The sequence below is a fragment of the Myodes glareolus genome, chromosome 8 (assembly GCF_982192425.1).
Source record: "Myodes glareolus chromosome 8, mMyoGla1.1, whole genome shotgun sequence".
In the NCBI taxonomy this organism is placed as follows: domain Eukaryota; kingdom Metazoa; phylum Chordata; class Mammalia; order Rodentia; family Cricetidae; genus Myodes; species Myodes glareolus.
Window position 1 is genome coordinate 77553688 of NC_142033.1, and position 16202 is coordinate 77569889.

The 16202-nt window shown below is 45.9% G+C and overlaps 1 protein-coding gene across 1 annotated transcript in view; it reads left to right on the plus strand.

Annotated features, from left to right (window-relative positions):
* Positions 1 to 16202, plus strand: part of Adcy1 (adenylate cyclase 1) — a 115550-nt gene that overhangs the window by 41065 nt on the left and 58283 nt on the right. The gene's annotated exons all lie outside the window — the stretch shown is intronic.

Consider the following 16202-nt stretch of genomic DNA (forward strand, 5'->3'; position numbering starts at 1 on the left):
AGGACAATAAAGGTGGAACAGGCTTCAGTGCCTGCTGCATGGGCCTACAGAACCTGGAAGTGCTTTCTGCCCAGCCTGGGCCAGTGTCTTGCAAAGGACAGACAACGCGCTTCTCATGACTACTCTCTTAAGGATTGTCACTTTGGTGTTGCATCTAGAAAAATCCTTATGTAACCAAGAATTATAGGTATTTCCTACCTGTGCCCTCCTCTGGAAATTGTGTACTTTAAGGCTTTCCTTAGGGGCACAGTTTGTGAACTGTGAAACACCTAAACTGTGTTTAGGACAGCGTGAGCCCCGGGACCCTGTCCTCTCTGCTCCTTCTTTGTTAGCGTGCCCGGCACCAGCACCGTTTGCTTTGCAACCTTTGGTTGCACTGTAAGGGCTTCCGTACAGCTTGGTGTTGGACTGTACCCGTGGCCTCCTGCCTGTAGTGTCCCCTGACCATTGATATCAATGCCACTCTTGGGGTGCCCACGGAACCCCTAGTATAGATTACCACCAGGCTGAACTGCCACAGCTCTTGTCCCTGAGGACAGTTTTGCATAGCAGGACTCACAGTGGTAGGCAGAGACCAGATGTATCACCTTGGATACAGATCCTCAAAATCAAGGTAGAACTTTAAGAGCACGGGCTTTGGATTTGGTTGCACTTGACAACGTGAGTAGGAAATGGTGGCCCAGTTATACCCTGTGACAGGCGGGGCAGGTAACTATGTCGTGTTAAGGAGATGCTTATGATGAAGCCAGTTCCCCAGGGCCTTGTGGTTTCAAAGCCTGTTTCCTAGGATAGAACTGGTACCCATCCTTCAAAGTTCCAAAGGCTGTCTGTCCCTATGAGGGAGGGCTTGCTTACTTGGCCTCTGATCTTTGAGCTGTCTGTGGAGTGGAGGTACAGATGGCTCACCAGTACATCCTGTTGCCTTGTGTGGCTGTTTTCCTCTAAGACAGGTTGTCAATAGGCAAGCCGCACGTGTTTCCAAGTCAGCCCTGAGGTCCCTGTTATGACTAAGGAGTCTGGTACACCGCAGAGGCCACATGAATTTATCAAGTGAGACAGTGCCACACCAAGATGTCTGCTTCAGTGGCATCTGGACTCACTGGCCTGGCCTCTGAGAACGCTAGACCTCTGAGGGTGTCTGCTTATGAAGAGCGTCAGAAAAGCCTGGGCCCATTATCCACGGCTGCAGCAGCCTCCTCCAGAGCTGCTGAGCAAGCGGGGAAGCAGACCAGCACTGATGGGAACCAGCATGCTGGCTGCTTGCGTTTGCATTTACTGAGGGCTCTGCTTCCCCGTTGTCACAGCCACTAAGAGCCCTTGTTTTCCCCTTCTGTCCCCTATAACTGTGAGATCTTGGGAACTTGGCCTGGTGAGCACCTGGAGAGAAAGTCAGTGGCAATGTGGCTCACATGTGTGTCTGGGAAGAAGCGCACCTCTGACTGGCTTTTGTGGGCGATGAGGATGTCACGCGGATGTGGGGTATGCTCCCAACTTCAGGTAGCCATTCTGCAATTGCTCAGCCTTGCCAGAGGGTGTGGTAGTCCTTGGAAGGAAAGATCTAGTCATTCCTGTCAGTTCTCCTCCTAGGAGGGGGTTGTAGCTTCCAGGGCCTGACCCAGAACCAATCCTCAGCGTCCCAAATACCTGGAAATCTTCATTTTACAAACTGGATTTTGTGGCCAGCATCTGAGTTGAACAACTTGCTAAAGGACATGCTTACATGCAGAATGCTGGGCCTGGGGGTGTTCTCCTATCCCCTACCCTGACCCCCTGAATCTTCCTCCTACCTAGCTGAGACTCACCTTCACTGCCCCAAGACTCTGATTTCGTGCACCCCTCCTGGTCCCACAGTCTCCAGGGACCCTGGACAGTTCCTGGTCTTGCTGCCTTTCTTGCATTGCTCATGGGGTAGCCCTGCCACGCCCTACTGGGACAAGAAGGTAGGCGTGCCCCTCCCTCCCACAGCCACCCAAGGAAGGCATAGTGCCTTGTGAGCTGAGTTTGGGAATTTTGGAGGAAGATGTCTGTTGAGAAAAGTCTGTCTTTTGTGGAAGTCTTTGTGAACAAAGGAAAGGTTTAAACAATGCGTATCTTCCTCCACCTGACGCGCACCACTCTCTGAACAAACAGGGGCCAAAGTGTGGCTCTGGCTCCTAAGTGCCTGCCCATGACTGATATCACAAAAATGGTGCCAGGTGTCAGGCTGTGTTTGCTTCTGGGTGCAGGCGACACCCCACACCTTCCTGCAGCAGCTTTCTCTTGGGGTGTGCCTTCTCCAGAACGAGGCTTGCTCTCTGTTCTGTTCTTGGCTTCTTGTTTCTCGCTGTTCTAGTGGCATGGAGGGCCCTTCAGAAAAAAAATACCTTCTCACTGCCTGGAAGCATCACATTGTCTGGCTCAATCCAAGCTTGTTGTCTCTTCACAGCCCGATGGGCATCTGGGTTATTTCTGGACTAGCTTATTCCAAATAAAGCTGCCGAGAGCATTTGTGTCTAAAACTTTGTGCCGGTGAGTGCTTGCCGTTTTCTTGTGTAAATACGTAGGAGTGGACTGACGACGGAATTTGTTGAATTTACATTTAATATTTTCAGAAATGAATCCAGTACTCTCCAGATTGCCTGTTGCCATCTCATGTCCCCAACCATAGCGTGTGGGTACCAGTTTCTCTGCATCTTTGTCTTTAAATGGTTGTGTGGTTTCCCTAGTAACAAGCCATGCACATCTTTTAATAACTTGTTGGCCATTCATGTGTCATCTTTGGAGAAGTATCCATTCTGTTTTTTGTTGTTGTTGTTGTTGTTGTTTTTGACCATTGTTCTTTATAAATTGGGTTGATCTCAAAACTGTGGAGTTTTGAGACTATGTATATTTCAGTTTTAATTGTTTTAGTTGGGGTTGCCCTGGGTTGTCTGAGCTGGCCTCAAACTCACATCAGCCCTTCTTAGCCCTGAGTGCTGAGATCACAGGTGCATGCCACTGTGCCCCGCCTGAGAGTTCATAATTGTCCACAAGCAAGCCCTTGTTCAGACGCATGCCTTGCAGGTCGTTCCCCTTGTATATTTTGCTCCTTCTAATAGTATTGTTTTAAGAGCAGAAACTTTTAAGTAGTCTGTCAGCTTGTTTCTTCTATGAGATGGCCATTGTTATGTTGCGTCTGCACTGTCCTTGTCCAGCGTCTGTCTCTGTGCTGGTTTCTCAAGACCGCGCTGGCAATGTCCCGCGAAGATCTGGAAGCTTGAAACAACAGGAATTTGGTTTTACAGGTTTAGAGCCTGCAGTGGAAATCAGTACCGTTGGCAGAGCTGTTCTTTCCGGCAGTCACTCCAGAAAGGCTATCCTCCGCCTCACACACCTCTGCTGGTTCCTGCCAGGTCTCCCAAGTCTCCTTCTGCCTCAAGTGGCCTTCCTTCCTCCTTTTCCCTCCTCCACTCCCTCATGTCCCACTCCGTAGTGGACGGGTTTCTTATTTCAGATCTTTAACTAAATCACATCTATGGAGATTCATCCTTTTATTGCCTAGTTGAGGTGATATCATTGATATTTCTGAGGGATATATGTGTACACACACACGTATACATATACATGGCATATACATAGCTTCCTACACACTGAACTCACTCTGAGTTTTGATCTTTTGCTGAAAGAAATGAGGCTAGCTCTGACTATTTCACGGGATTACTGTAGCAAGAATCTCCATAACAAAACTCCCATAATATAAACTCTAAAATCTCTAGGCTGGTGCCCAGCCCAGGGTTGCCATGCGATGAAGATAATAATAATAATCACCACCCTGGCCAGGGAACCCTGCACAAGCGAGGCCATCTGTCAGAGCGGCACACATATCTGGAAGTTCAGTGTGAAAGAAATTAGGGTGTTCTCTCCCCAGATATTAGCTCGTTTTTCTTTAATCCTATCAAGTTCTTTAATTCATAACCAGATAATGCTGGCTGCAGAAAATGCCCATTCGCTAGCCGGGTCTGTTTTAGAGAACTGTCAATTAGCTGCTATCTCACGGCCCCATGATTAAATCAGGCTGCGCTCTGCAGAGGCTCACCCAGTGTGCTCCTCACCAGCTGGGATTGCTCCCCTGCTCCCCTCCCCCGAGGTGAGCACGTGTTCCTAACACTTGCTTCCTAAGGCTTGGACTGCGGCACAGAGAGCAACGTATATATTCTTTATTTTCTGAGGCCTGTGTCCACACTCAGAAACAACCACCCTCAGGAGCCCAGGCAAATTCACCCTCAAGTCCGATGTGCTCTCATACATTCTTCGTGCGCGTACATTTTTAGTAACTTTACGAAGACGTTGTTCTCGGAGAAACACATGTGACGGAGAAGGGCAACTAATCTTATCCCTTGCTTTGCTTGCCAGCTGCCTAAGCGGAGCCTGCACTGTCCAGTAGGGAAGCCAACCTAATAAAACTGTTTGCCTCAGTGAGGGCCTACAGATTCCCCGAGATAGTGTTTACAATGCATTTTGAGTTATTTTTTGTATATGAGGTGAGGTACAGATCAAAGCCTTTTATTTTTGCCTGCAGGCCCTCAACATTCGCTGAGAAGAGAGTAGTAACCTTTCTCCGCTAATTTACCGTATCAGATTTTTAGGGACTGCGCTTCCCATATAGAGCTGGGCAGGGGTCTTTCTGGACATTCTGTTCTGTTCCACTGCTCCACGTGTCTGCCCTGACACCCAGACTGCCCGTCGGTCCTATGGCTTCATGGCAGATTGTGCTCAGGTGTTGTGGTCCAACAAACTGGAAAGTTCTTTCTCACGTGACGCTGGTGACTGTAGGCACTGTCCTTTCTAATATACACTGAGAATCATTTCTCTGGGTTTACCACAAAGGCTGCTTGTTACAATGTATACACACACACACACACACACACACACACACACACACACACACACACATATATACTTTGAATCTGGTGAGAAACAGCACCTACAGATGTAGAAACTTCTGATTCGTGAACATAGTTTATCTCTGCATTGATCGACGTGTTTAATTTTCCTTTAGAAATGTGTGATTTTTTTCACAGCATACAAATGTTCTATATCTTTTTCCTTTTCATGTGTTTCATTTATTTCTTCAGATATGCCTCTAAGTAGATCCTACTTTTGATAGCATCATTCATATTGATTTTTAAATATTAGCTTACAGTTGTTTTTTACGAGCAGCAGAATATAAATTAAGTTTTTATATTGGTTTATTGTTCTGAAAGTGGAGTTTCCACTGGACTTACCCAAATCAGTGATCACATTTATACATGAATGCATCTTAGCTTAGTTTGTTTACCATCAGGAGGCGTTTGATTTTTTATTTTCCTGCCTCATTTGACTGGCTAGAACCTCTGGTGTAATGTCAGTCAAAAGTGCAAGAGCAGCATTCTTATCTTCTTTTTGATTTCCGGGGAGGCGCTCTGCATTCTTCGGTCATTAAGAATCATATTAGCAGTGGGGTTTCTGTGGGGATTTTTGTTGGACTGAACAGTTTCCCTTTATTCTGAGTTTTTTTCTGATTTATTTTTTAGAATCTGAAATGCCAGTTGTGTTTTGCTGGGTTTTTCCCCTTATGCATCAGTAGGAATGGTCCTGGTTTCCTGTGTCCATCACTGCATGAGGAATGCATGCTCGATGTTAGCCTGTAAAAACACCTGTGTGTTTCTGGGGCCTCCGTACACTTGTGATATTCTCTTCCTTGTGTGGTTTTGGCTTTGATTTACCGACATCTCTCTAGAACTTTCCCCATCTGTGTTAAGATCTTCATCTGTGGCGTTTCTTTTTCCATCTCTCCATGCTATCAAGTGTGATCTCAAGGCTGAGTTTGTTAATGCTTCCTACTGTTCAGCTCTCGAGATGACTGTGTAAAGTTGGTGCCTTTCTTTCTGAATATATGTAGTAGAATGGGAAATTTGCAAATTCAGAAGGGTCGATTAGGTTATGTTTCTCCAATGACTTTAATGATTTGTATTTATTTTAAGGCATTATTCCAGGTGTTAACCTATTCCAGGTGTTAATAGTTGCTGAGTAAGGTTTTTGTCACACTTCCACATCCTTCCCCAGTGGCTGCCTTTGCACGTTTATTCCTGATTTTGGTAATTTGTTTATTCTCTCTCTCTCTCTCTCTCTCTCTCTCTCTCTCTCTCTCTCCCTCCCTCATCCCTTCCTTTCACTCTCCTGTCCCCTTCCCACCTTCCCCCAACCCCCTTCCTTCCTAATCATTCTGGTTGAACAATTTTGTTGATTTTTCTTAAAGGATGTACTTTCAATTTTATTGATCTCTTAGTTTCATTAATTTTCTTCTAGACTTAACTATTGTGTTTCTTATTTTGGGTAGAATTTACTTCTTGTAACATTTTAAGGTGCAATTGAGACCATTATTTGTTAACTTTGGGGGCTTTAATATCACCTTTTCATGCTGTAAATTGCCCCTGAAAGGCTATTTTAGCATCATCCCGAATATTCTGGTATTTTGTTTGTTTGTTTGTTTGTTGGGACAGGGTCTCTCTATGTAGTCCTAGCTGTCCTAGAGCTCAGACTCACAGAGATCCTCCACATCCCACCTCCTGAGTATTGGGATTAAAAGCATATGCCACCCTGCCTGGCCTGCTGTGTATTTATTTTTATTCAGTTCAAAATACTTTTAAATTTCCATTTTTTTGTGTGTGTGAGTGAACTATTCCTTTACCCTGTGTGAATATATGTTGCTGTGATAGATTTAATAAAGAAGTTGACTGGCCAATAGCAGAACAGGATAAACATAGGCAGGAGAGCCAAGCTGAGAATGCTCGGAGGAAGAAGGGCGGAGTCTGAGGGAGATTTCAGCAGACACAGAGGAAGCAGGATGTGTAAAAACTGAGGCAACAAGCCAGAGCTACGTGGCAGAGGGTAGATAAGAAATATGAGTTAATTTAAGAGTAAGAGTTAGCTAATAACAGGCTTGAACTGTTGGCCAAGCATTTGTCATTTATATAAGCCTCAGTGTTCTTATTTGGAAGCTGCTGGTGGGAAAGAAACTTTCACCTACACCTTTTGACTCTTTTTAGACTATTTTTTAAATTTGGTTTTACTTTTTTTTTTTTTTTTGTCTGGGTTGTAACCCTACTTGAACTGGATGTACAGGCTGCGTTCTCACTGGGTTTGGGCCAAAGGTCGGCCCTTGCTGCTTCCGTTTCCCTTGTTTGTACTTTGTTCCCCCTTTCCCGACCTTATTACAAGTTTATTGAATATGTTTGATGGCTCCATTTTACTGTGTTTGTTTTAGCCACTTTTTTCATCATTACTTTAGGGCTTAATTAGAATATTTACTTGGTTAACAGTTCCCCATCACGTGACTCCTGATTTACAGGCTGTCGGATTGAGGATGACACAGTTGTGGGGTGCCCTTACAGTCCTCATGAAATTGTTGCCGTGAATATGGCATGAAAAGTAAAATTCATGGCAACAATTGCATGTATGTACATCCATCCATCCATCCATACATACATACATATATACATACATACTTTATCTTGTATAGAGTCAGCTTCAAATTATGTTGTTAATATTTTGTCCGTGCACAGAATTCTCTTTTAACGAGTTATAAATACCACCGAGTCTTGCTGTATACTCACATAGTTATCATTTCTGTGGTCAAGATTTCTGTGTGTTGTATTTTCCTGCCAGTGGGCTCTCCTTTAGCATGTCAGTGGGCTGCTGGGCTGTGTTCCCTGGGTTTCCGAAGAGCTCTTTTTCTGGGTGATGTATTTCTCCTCGGTGTAGAATCTTTGGCTTTAACAGCTACACCGAATTTAGAAACAATGAAGTAGTCAGGTCACTGATTTCAAATACTCTTCCTCTGTGGCTTCAGTTCTACCTGATGAGGTTCTCGGAAGGTGATCCTGCAGTCAACGATGGTGTTTCTAAAACAATCGGGATGCTTTTTCTGTTGCTACTTCATTTGACTGGTGTTTGCTTTTTTCTGAAGTGTCTGACATATTTTTCTCACTCAATGTGGCTTCTCTCTTATGTTGTAGGTTTTAGCTAACAAGTTCGATTTTGATCTTTTCCCCCATTGAAGTAGCTGCTAGAAAGCTCAAGTTGAAATGGCCCCCCTGCTGTACAAATTGTTCCTCCCTGTGAGCACCCTGTGATCTTAAGACGATGGTTGCTCTGATCTGTGCGAGCCCTTTTGGAGAAGCCTGTGGGCTTCCTCACAGGCGCTTGCCTTGACTCTGGGTCCCTGACACTGTGAGGCAGGGTGGCCTCTGTGAGGTGCAGGCTTGGAAAGTTGCCCACTCCTGTAGCCCCAACACCTTCCTTCTCTTTCTGAAGGTCTCTGCTGGAAGTTACGCAAACACGGGGCATGTTTGCCTTCATCTCCATGCTAGCTGATGGTTTATTTGCCTTCTTAGTCACAGTTGATGCTCCCAGAAGAGAGCAATGGTTTTTTACCTTTCCCCCAGTTACTGAATACTGCTGCATGTGCACTGGCCCTGGCCACATCTCTTTGACATGGTGGAAAAACATGTGTCCTGCTGCCCACTGTTCCTCTATACCCACCGCAGACAGGCTAGGACTCTTCTCTGGGTGTTAATTTTCCTAATGGGAACAAGAGCTGGTTGAATGTGCACACCATGCCTTTGACTGAAACCTGTAGGTTAGGTTGTGGCACGGTGAGATCACAGTATACCCTCTGTAAGAGAGAACCAATCTAAGCATGGCCTCTTATCACCTGGGCCGCCTGCTGCTCATTTTGAGCCATTGGTACAGTTCAGTCTGACCCCTTCCTGGAGCCCTTTGCCCCCCAGAGGAGACTATCACGGTGTGCTAGGTTGCCAGCTTCTGACACTGGCTAGGAGATGGATTCAGAGTTAAGGTAGTGGCTGCATTGATAGACACCGACTGACTTATGCTGTAGTTAGCTGCACAGCATGGCGAGGTTATACACCTCCCAGGACCCCACCTCCCAGGTCTGAGCAGTGCTTGGGGGCTGCTGGGTCTGCTGACAGCTTGCTGTAGTCAGAGTTGTCCCCAAACACAGATGTGCTTGAAACTTTCTACTCCACAGGGATTCCAAAGAAATATTTAGACAGCACTATAATAAATGCTCTTACAAATCCAATATGAACTGTTCTTCTAAAGAAGTGGTTCTTGGGCTGAACAGATGGCTCATAGGTTAGGAGCACTGACTGCTCTTCCAAAGGTCCTGAGTTCAATTCCCAGCAACCATGGTGGTTCACAACCATCTGTAATAAGATCTGATGCCCTCTTCTGGCCTGCAGGTGTACTTACAGGCAGAACACTGTACATATAATAAATAATAAAGAAAACATTAAAAAAAAGACGTGGTTCTCACCCTTCCTAATGCTGAGATCTTTTAATACAGTTCCTCATCTTGTGGTGACCCCCAGTTATACACTTATTTCCGTTGCTACCTCATAACTGTAACTTTGCTACTGTTATGAATCGTAATGTAAATATCCATGTTTTCTAGTGGCTTTAGGTGACCCTGTGAAAGGTTTGACCCCCAAAGGGTTCTTGACCCACAGGTTGAGAACTACTGTTCTAAAGACTCATGCATGAAAGACTTGACCCCCAACTGAAAGTGCTGCTTTGGCAGTTTGCTGGTGGGAGAATTAGGTCACTGTGAACCTGCCCTTAAAGACTTGATCATGTCTTGGGTCCCTTTCTGGCTCTTTTCTTGCTTCCTGGTGGCCAACATGGCACCCCCCTGCCCTCTCTACCATGATACTCTGCTTCACTGGTCCACAAACAGCAGAGCTGGTAGTCACTGGACCTTCGAGTCTGTGAGTCAAAATGAGTATTCCTTCCCATAAAATGTGAAGGGGACAGAAGAAGGAGTTTCACATTCCTTCCTGCTCCTACACACTGGTTCTGTGAGCCATTTAAAGCCTGAGTATACCACGGAGGGCCAAACTGAAAGAGATGGCCAGAGGTATCACTCCGGTTGTGTTCTTAGAGCAAACTGGCACGGTCCATGTATTGTCGAGTACAGACAGAGCTGCAGTAGAGAGACAAAGTGAAGAGGAGCAAGGGCTGGTCCTAATAGCTCAGGGAAGAAACTCTGAGTCTTCTGTGAGTAATTGTGAGAGGCTGGCATTTGCGGAATAAGGTGGCTGCAGGGTATGGTTGGTGTGTAGATGAAGCCTCCAAGTGTCACCTGGAAGGAGAGTGTGGGATTAGATAGGAGACTGGACATCATGGGGAGATCGCTGAGCTGTGATTTGAGATCGGGAGCTGACTGGGAACTGGGCGCCAAGGACAGAGCGAGAAGTGGAGGAATCAATGGGGAAGGCATGGCTGCCATGCCAGGTGGAGAGGTTTTCACCCCTCAGTCCTTTAGGGGGACGTGGGAAGGCCAAGGTTTCTAACAATGTGTTCTTCAGAAAATGGCTGCTGAATCCCAACTGTGGACTGCACACTTTTTTTTCTATATTACAGGATGCTGTATGAATGGACATGGCATCATACCTCAGCATCCTAATGTTTGAAACCTTGTGGAAACATTGACATGTGCTTCAGACTAGAGGGAACAGTATAATGAGTCCCGTGTACCCATAGTGTAGGGCCAACAGTGGCCATCTTGTTTGCTCTCTAGACGTTACCCAGCTTCACAGACAGTGCATAGTCAAATGCACAGACAGTCGTTTGAGCCTGTTCAACCAGTGCCAACATCATTCCATTATCTAACCCAACCAAACTGGTGACGGCCACGTTGTTCCCAGCACCGCGTCTGGGTTGGGCTATTTTGGCGTCTGGTTTGTTCAGATCTCAGCATGTCAGTGAGGCGGACACAGGTCTTGATTATCCCCCTGGATTTTAACTTAAGAGTGACTGAGTGCAAACACGTAGAAGCTAGTGCCATTGAAGGGTGAGTCACAACCCCCAAGATAAAGAGACAGTGTGCCATTCTCTGCAGCGCCATGTTTTTGTCTTTGGGGGGAAAAGGGGGAGCTATATTGATATTTCTAATTCATTTCATCCTCCTCTCTTCATTTATATATTTGTGCAGATTCTAATGAAGTGCCTTGATTTGAACATATCCCCAAGGTTCATATGTTGGGAACTCAATGTCTTATTCATCAAAAGAGGAAGCTTGGGCCTTTAAGTGGTTAGACCACAGGGACTTAGTGCTGTCTTGTGCTCGTTCTCACAGGAACAGGTTATTAGAAACATGCTTTCCACCCCGGGAGCATGAAGACCCTTGTGGAGCATGGGTCTCTCAGCTGGTTGAAGACCTGTAAGAAATAGATTTCAGTTCTTTATAAACTACTCAGTCTTTAGTATTCTATTGTAGCAGCAGAAATTGAATGAAGAGAGGCAGTAATTCTATTTGTTTCTTTCTTCTCTAGGTAGTAGGTTCAGAACATGATTGTCAATTGTCGAGAACAAGATCACTGAGTTCCCCTTATCACTTCCTAGTGCTTAGTCTTGTTTTTGGCCAAGGCTACCAGCTAGATAGTGAAGCAGTGTTTTCACGTGCTTTGAAGTGATTGTCCCTGGGTGACTATCCTTCTCATGTAGTAACAGTTAGGTTATTTCATTGTGGTTTGGATTTTTAGACATCACTCATTCATTGTTCCATTTTTTTTTTTTGTATATATACAAAATACTTGCGAAGTCCAGTTCCACAGTGAAAACCCTTCAGATGCGTTGCAAGAGGCTACTGCCCCCTCCTCCTCCAGAAGTGGTTAGGTGTCTGATCACGGTTTGCTCTTGCTCCTCCTGAGCAGGCACGTGCACTTGTCCCCCACAACCCAGGACTCTTAGCTGCTGAGTCATCTTTCCGGCCCCCATTTTGGACTTTAAATGCAACAGTTTGGAGGAAAAAATTAGATTAATCCTGTCTTGCCTTCCCCACACTAGGGAGTTGGTGGCACTGGGCTTACCTGTATCTCAGAGTTGGACCATTTTGGTAGGTTGTTTTTAAGATCGGCTCTAGCAGAGGCTGGGCCCCTTAGGACTCTGAACTCAGCAGCAGCATCTGCTTCCCATCTCCTGGTTTCTTCCTAGACCTGCAAATCGATAGGTCTTAATTTGGCAGTTTCTGCATGGAGCCAGAGCTTTGCTGTGACATCAAGACTTCCCCCATGCTTTGATGGGACCTTGTGGGATCAGAGCCACTGTCAGGGGTGTGGTGGCGGAGGGGACTGACGTCCTAGATTCTGTAATATGTCACCCACCCAGGCAAGGCTATAGTTGGTTAAGACTGTCTGGAGCCCTTCAGGTCTTGAAAAATCATACTTGAGGCTTCTTACTCCTTCTGGCAGGCTTGTGCCTTCCCAGTTTGGAAAGGAGGCGATATCACATGTCCTTGGTTCTTGGTTCCAAAAACTGAATGTGTCTTCAAGTCCCTCCCATTCTCCTTCTACTACCTTGCTTTGCTCCTCCTTTTTTCCCAGTCATATTGCAGAGCCTGAGAGGTTTTATAGATGCTTCCCACTTGGAGTTTCTTGCAATGATTTCATACAGAGACTTTCCATATTTATAGAGAAGCTTCTAGAGATCTAAATCATCAATAACAACTAAAACATCTTTTTGAGCCCTTAAGATGGCTGACAAGGTCTAGGACCTTTGATATTAAAAATAAAGCACTGTACCCAGCAAGTGGGTATCTGCTATAGGCTGTGTCTGCCAGCATGGTCGGAGCCAGGTGGGAACGGACAGGGAAGAGCAGGGGAGGCGGGAGGGAGAAATGCTCCAGAGTGATACTGGATGAACTGGGATCATACACCGACCTGTGAGCATGTTCATCAGGTTCCAGGTGGCACCAGCTGTTCTAAAATGAATATTCTGCCAGTTTCCCCAGAGAACACAAGGCTCTCATGCACAACGTGTGGATGCGTGTATGTCTGTGGTGCTCATATGATGTGGATGCATGCATGTCTGTGGTACTCACATGATGTGGATGCATGCATGTCTGTGGTACTCACATGATGTGGATGCGTGTATGTCTGTGGTGCTCACATGATGTGGATGCGTGCATGTCTGTGGTGCTCACATGATGTGGATGCGTGCATGTCCGTGGTGCTCACATGATGTGGATGCGTGCATGTCCGTGGTGCTCACATGATGCTGATGCGTGCATGTCTGTGGTGCTCACATGATGTGGATGCGTGCATGTCTGTGGTGCTCACATGATGTGGATGCGTGCATGTCTGTGGTGCTCACATGATGTGGATGCATGCATGTCTGTGGTGCTCACATGATGTGGATGCATGCATGTCTCTGGTGCTCACATGATGCTGATGCGTGCATGTCTGTGGTGCTCACATGATGCTGATGCATGCATGTCTGTGGTGCTCACATGATGTGGATGCGTACATGTCTGTGGTGCTCACATGATGTGGATGCGTGCATGTCTGTGGTGCTCACATGATGCTGATGCATGCATGACTGTGGTGCTCAGTACTCGAGGACTTAGTCCCTGAGGCAGTCTCACCATATGTATCTTGGTGGCACCACGAGGTGACGGTCACATTCAGCATCCCTGTGATGTCCCTTTGTTCTGCACAGTGTGGTGTGTTTTGTCTTCTCCATATAACACTTGCATTGGCTGGGAGCAGATTCTGTACTAGCCAGTCCTCTTGGAGATGTTCCATTTCTTTTGAAGCATCACGTGTGGAGGGAGACCTAGAGACGGAAGGAGCAGGTGTGGAGTCATTTGCACGACGGATGGCACTCTCTTCTCAGATTGTCGTTGGTGGCTAGAGAAGAGAGATCTCTTGAAGTCTTTGCAGCTCAGGGCCTGGGCAGCTTTGAGCAGCAGTGGGAGTTAGCTGTCTCTTCAGCTCTGGTACCATCTTTCCATGGAGAGGCCTCGGGACCCCTCACTATCCAGGTGCAATGCTGATTGCCTGCTTAGGTTAACGTTTGTTGATTTACAGTATTTGAGAAAGTTGCAGGAAATGGTTGGTAAATTCAAGCATAAAATTGGGTCTAAATGGTGGAGTGTTTTCAAAGTGGACACCATGGACCTGTGGGACACAGTGAAAGTGTCTTATGGCCTGTGAAGTCTGTCTTCATTTGAGTGACCTGCAGGAGGCAAGAACATCTTCCTGGATATCCTATGATGTGGATGTGGACCAAATCTTCTGACTGTCTGCTCTGAAAATTGGTATCAGAGACCCCCCAGGAGTGGTCACCAGAGGCAAGATTCTCACTTGAGTTTAGTTTGCATTGCAGATGGTTTATTTCGCAACTATTACCTTAAAAGACATTTGTTCAGAATTTCTCAGTGTGAGTGCTTTTAGGCAAATGTCAACAGCTGTAACTGACCTGTGCAAAGGTTTTTTTGAGATGGCTTTGATTATTTCCAGATGTTAAGGGGATCTGAAGTGGAGCTGTTTGAGAACTGAAGTGTCTTCGAAAGTTTTTAAAATAGTTTTTATTTTTTGAAAATTTTATTTATACCATGGATATTGATCATATCCACCTGCCACTACCTCCCTCCATCTCCCCCTAGATCCTCAATCCATTTCCATCCCAATTTCATGTCCTCTTTCTCATTGCTATTAATATCTCCGAATGTAATTAGTGCCATCCGTATGTGCCTGAGTGTGAGGCCATCAACAGCAGTATGGCCAGCCTATCAGCAGCCATGTCCCAAAGGAGAGGGAGTCTCCCTCAACACCCGTTAACTGCCTCTATCTCTTCCACTAGGCGCTCATCTTCTGGGGTCCTGGCCCATCACTCTGGAATTTCGACCTGTTTGATCTTGACAGATAACCGTAGCTGCTGTTAGTTGATCTGAATGGGGCATGACTCTTGTATACAAGTTAGCATTTCACAGATTTCCTCCCCATCCTGCGACTCTTACATTCTTTCTGTCTCCTCTTCTGTGAAGGTCCTGAGCCTTGGATGGTGGCGGCTGATAGATGGCCTATCCACAGCCGAACACTGAGTGCTCTTTGTCCTCAGCTAATGACCAGTTATGAGTTTATGCATTCGCCAGTAATTAGCTGAATACGACCCACTGTAGAAGGAAGCATCTTTGACTAAAGTTGAGAGAAGTCCACATCTATGATATACAACAGAAATTTTTAGGCTATAGTGCGGTTTGATAGTATGACCACTTAAGAAAACAGCAACAGTAAGTCCCCCGCTAGGGGTCTGTGGTCTCTCCAGTCATGAACTTTTGACCATGTCTAGAGTACCAGGCATGAATTCCCTTCCGGGGAATGGGGGGGGCTCATATTCAGCCAGAAAGCAGTTGGTGTCATGCATAACCATTGTGCCACTGTTGCGCCAGTGGGCACATTTTGCCAGCAGGTCAGTATTGTAGCATGCACATCTGGCACTGAGTGAGAGCATTGATGGTTTTCTCCCCCGGCAGTCTGTATAGCTCCTTCTGGCACTGTGGCAGCTGGCCAGCAGGGAACGCTTCCTGGGTGAAGTTGACTTCTGTGTCCTGCTTCCAAAGTGAGTGGTGTCTTCAGCTACAGAGTTACCGTATAGTTATTGTGGGCAACCAAGAGCAGTTCTCATAGCATGTGTTACTGTGGTGCTTTCGGGGCTCCTATGACCAGCAACTCATAGAGAATATCCAGTCCTTGGCACTGAGATTTCCATTTAATTACTCATATCTTCTGGAAGCATGTTGTCCCCCTATGCAGTGGGCTTCTGTTCAAATTCTTTCAAATATATAGTATATTTAAAAGTAAATTTAGAAACGATTTGATTTCATATGGTTTGCTCACATAGCCTTAGTTTTGCTAACCCACCCACTACCATATCCTTTCCTGAATTTCCATATCCCTACTCAAGCCATTTATTCCAAATATTTCTCCCCTCATACCACCTGTGTTCTACTACCCCTTCTAATTGAATTACTTTTTTTTTGAGACAGGGTTTCTTTGTAGCTTTGGAGCCTGTCCTGGAACTAGCTCTTGTAGACCAGGCTGGCCTCAAACTCACAGAGATCCACCTGCCTCTGCCTCCCAACCGCTAGGATTAAAGGTGTGCGCCACCACCACCTGGCTTAATTGAATTACTTTTTAAACTTTTGTTTTGCATGTGTATGGGAAGGGTGCCATGGTGTGTGTGTGAGTGTGTGTGTGTGAGTGTGTGTGTGTGTGTGTGTGTGGTTCGAGGCCACTTGCAGGATTCGATTTTCTCCTTACACCCTGAGTCCCAGTGTTCAAACTCAAGTGGTCAGGTTTGGTGGCAAGTGACTTTACCCATTGAGTCATTTCCTTCCC